The sequence below is a fragment of the Lathyrus oleraceus genome, chromosome 7, assembly GCF_024323335.1.
Source record: "Lathyrus oleraceus cultivar Zhongwan6 chromosome 7, CAAS_Psat_ZW6_1.0, whole genome shotgun sequence".
Classification (NCBI taxonomy): Eukaryota; Viridiplantae; Streptophyta; class Magnoliopsida; order Fabales; family Fabaceae; genus Lathyrus; species Lathyrus oleraceus.
Genome location: NC_066585.1, coordinates 456,121,046 through 456,125,665, shown reverse-complemented (window position 1 = coordinate 456,125,665; position 4,620 = coordinate 456,121,046).

The window sequence follows — 4,620 nt, the reverse complement described above, 5'->3', positions numbered from 1 at the left end:
AAAAATTAATTTAGGGTGAAACTCCACAAGGGTATCCCACAAATAAAGTGGAATACCTAGCCAATAACCTTTTCCTGGGATATGTGAACCTTTACGAAACTCAAAAAAAAGAAACATGTCAGAACACCAAATCAGGGTGCAATCGAAGATTACACCGGAGAAATATCACAACAATAAATAGGATAGGATGAATAATGCATGGCTATGATAAAAACATAAAAAAAAAACAGAATAGGCCACGGATTTTGAATTTGAAAACAGCCCCACGTTAGGAACTTTGAATTTTATGGCATTTTATCACAGGAATAACATGATCAAACATTCAGGGTATTCAGGCATATTTAGATTCCCATACGAAAGCAAATTATATATCAACATTTAATCATGATACATTATATATGTAGATATGGCCAATTGAAAGTATAAACAATAGAGATACGCAAACCTGTTTGCCAATTCAAGGTTGAAGGGATTGACCACTTGTAGTATCGGAATAAGTTAGGCAGCGGGAATTGGACGGCGATGGCTTCGGTGCAGATGGGCTGCCTTCAGGGTTTCTTTACTCTAAATTCTCCGGGTAGGCAGGGTTCCTATGCCAAAGTTTATATCCGTCCTTCTCTGTTCTCTCTCTTTCTTTTTCCTCAAGGTTTTGTTCCAAGGAAACCTCAGAGTGTTTTGCTTCTCTTCCTTCTTTCTCCAGTGAATCTCCCAGTGTAAACTCCAAGTCTCCAACTCCCCCCTACTGAAACTTCAGTATTTATAGACTAATTTCGTGGATAATGGGCTTGGAATGAGGGAGACCCAAGTCCAAAATAATTTGTTATATTTTATTTATTTATTTATTTTAATTATTTAATTAATTAATTAATTAATTAATTAATTAATTAAAAAAAAAATTCTCTTTTTTTTTTTTTTTTCGTTTTTTTTTCTTTTTTTTTTATTTTTTTTTATTTTTTTTTATTTTTTTTTTAGGAAAAATGATGGGTAATTTTTGGGGTATGACAGCTGCCCCTGTTCAATATTCTTGAACCGAGAGAGTTAGGATGGCGTGTATGCCATTCGTGGTCTGGAGGTGGAAGATTATTGAACACTAGAATGCCCCAAAAATTTGCACTTGAGAATCGACAGTTGGTCTTGATGGAGATGGGCTTAAAGATGCCATCCGGGAGGTTTGATGACGAAAGCTTCAGATCGCGCCGTATATTAGGCCAATTTGAAGACATGGGTGCCACACTGGGTCGTACGTTAGACCGTATAATGAGTCATCCATTAGGCTGCCGACTTCGCTGGGGAGTCGGAGTGTGTCATATGCTGTTGGGGATAAAGGATCAGAATGGACCATACGCTAGATCGTATCTGAGTTGCAGAATGAGTCGTACGTTAGGCTGAATCTGATGACGAAAGGGGTAGTCGTACGTTAGACTACACTTCAGAAATGTATCGTATGTTAGGTAGCATCTGTGGGGATGGACATCCGAACGGGTCGTACGTTAGACCGTCGCAGAATGAGTCGTCTGTTAGGCCGTATCTGATGATGAAAGCGGTAGTCGTACGCCAGACTACACTTCAGAAATGTACCGTACGTTAGGTAGCATCTGAGGGTTGTAAGATCCAAACGGGTCGTACGTTAGACCGCGTTGGGGTTGTTGAAGTTCAGAATGGATCGTACGTTAGATCGTATCCGAGTTGTAGAATGAGCCGTCCGTTAGGCTGCATCTGATGATGAAAGCGGTAGTCGTACGCCAGACTACACTTCAGAAATGTACCGTACGTTAGGTAGCATCTGAGGGTTGTAAGATCCAAACGGGTCGTACGTTAGACCGCGTTGGGGTTGTTGAAGTTCAGAATGGATCGTACGTTAGATCGTATCCGAGTTGTAGAATGAGCCGTCCGTTAGGCTGCATCTGAAAAAGAAAGTAGTCGTACGCTAGACTACACCCCTGAATGTACCGTACGCTAGGCAGCATCTGAGGATTTGAAGGTCCAAATGGGTCGTACGTTAGACCGCATTGGAGTTGCTGAAGAAGTCATATGTTGGGCTGAATCAGAATGAACCGTACGTTAGGCTGTATCTGATAACCTGTATATGTTGTACTTGCAATAAATGTCTGGGATGGGCTTAGAGATGCCATCGTTAGGAGGATATCGAAGTGTTGTCAGAATGAATGTTCCCATGAACTGTATTTGAAATATGTATCTGAATCTTGAATGTGATTGATAAAGGTGTCTGTCTGAATGAACCTTCTACTTTGACTATATCAGGAGGATAATTAACCTGCAAAGAAAAGTTAGCTTCATGCTATGTCATGATGTATGAGATGTTTCGTGTTATGCTAAAATAAATGCGAATGTTGTATGCATGCGTATGCTGTGAAATGATGTAATGAATGAGTTATGCGTATGAGAAGTTCTGCTTGGGGACTCTACTGGGGAAAATAAATCCCCATCTACTGATTGGAGATATTTGTAACGATGACCCTTTCTCGGCAGGGGGTTCTTGATTCCGTCTGATGGTGGAAATATTCAACAGAGCCTGGCTGGGGATGGATGAGATGATCAATCTGTCTGGTGACGCCGACCTCTGTTGGGGAGTAACTGGCTGTGCCTGGGGATACTGCCATTTTCTGAGGAAAAAAAAAACAGGCTTGCTGGGGAAGAGAATTGGTAGCGGATTCATTGGAAGCATGATTAGACCTTTTCCTTGATCCTGAAGTCGGGTAGTAATTGCTATTGCTATTCTATGCATGTATTTTTGGTAAACATCAGTCATATTCAAATGCACATATTAATTCAAATTAAATCAATGGACATTTACGCAACCAAAACAGAAAAGTAAAAACAAAAGCATCTTTTTTTTGAAAGAGGGTTGTATTGATTTTGAAAGGAGGCCTATAAACAGGCAATTTGTGTACAAGGAGACAGAAATCCTAGTAAGAGGAAATTGTCGAAAACAAAGAGAAAGCTATGTGGAAGAAGTCCTATTGATTTTAAGCCTACTACTGTCATTATGTCTTCGAGCATCTCATCCCTTGCTGTCGGATAGAAGTGATTGGCTTGGTCAGTCCCTCGAACTTGGATGAAAGTTGACTGAGAACGGGACATAGTCATACGCTTTAATCCCTAATTTTTGCCTGGACCGCCTTTTCAGGTTTTCAGTCCACCAGGATACCCTTTTTTGCCCAAGCCGCCTTTTCAGGTTTTCGACTTGCCGGGTGTACATTTTTTTTTATATATCCCTAATTTTTGCCCGAACCCTTTTGGTTCGCCGGGATGCCCTTACTTTTGCCTAGATACGTCGATCTAGCGGGTCTCTTTTATGCGTAGTATTTTTTAACTATGTCCGCGTTCACGGGATGTGGGAAGTCTTCACCATCCATAGTAGCGAGTATCATGGCTTCACCAGAGAATACCTTCTTAACCACAAATGGCCCTTCGTATGTGGGAGTCCATTTGCCTCTGGGATCACCTTGTGGTAGAATGATACGCTTGATCACCAAGTCGCCAAGTTGGTACACCTGTCTCTTAACTCTTTTGTTAAATGCCTGGGTCATGCATTTCTGATATATCTGCCCATGACAAACAGCCGCAAGTCTCTTCTCATCAATCAGATTTATCTGATCGAGTCGAGTCTGAATCCATTCATCTTCATCTAAGCCCGCCTCTTTCATGATTCTTAGAGAGGGAATCTGAACTTCCACTAGTAAGATGGCTTCCATTCCATAGACTAAAGAGAACGGAGTTGCCCCTGTCGTAGTGCGCACTGAAGTGCGATAACCGTAAAGAGTAAAGGGTAACATCTCATGCCAGTCTTTGTATGTTACTGTCATTTCTTGCATGACCTTCTTGATATTGTTAGCAGTCCCCACGGCGCCGTTCATCTTTGGCCGGTACGGAGAAGAGTTATGATGTTTTATTTTGAACTGCGTGCAGAGTTCAGTAATCATCTTGTTGTTCAAATTAGTACCATTGTCAGTGATAACTCTTTCAGGAGACAGCAGGTTTCTCAAATAGGTATTTGATAGAATCCATCTTAGAAGTCAATAAGGTGGTATGATTCAACATATACTGTCTTAGTCGGCGAGCAGCCCAGGCCAAAGCACAGCAAGCTTTCTCGGGCTGTGAGTATCTTGTTTCACAATCGGTACCTTTTGCTAAGGCAGTATATGGCATGCTCTTTTCGACCAGACTCGTCATGTTGCCCCAACACACCTCATTGAATTTTCTAACACGGTCAAATACGTAATTAAAGGTCTTCCTTCAACTGGTGGCATCGGAACTGGAGGTTCTTGGCGATATTTCCTGATTTTGTCATAAGCTTCTTGGCATTCATCATTCCATACCATCTCTTGATTTTGTCTCAGTAATTTGAAGATGGGTTTGCAGGTAGCAGTCAAGTGTGGAATGAATCGGGCAATGTAATTCGAGTGCCCCAAGAAACCCCAGATTTACAATTTCAATTGATTCCTCATGCGGCTGTATAGTCTTTTCTTCTTGCAGTAGTCGGGCAAGTTCTCCAGGGACTTCACAATCTTCCTCGCTTCCATCCTCGGCTTGGTAGATCGGATTTTCAAAGTCATAATGAACAGTAGCAGAGTCATTACCAACAGGATCCAGAGTGGA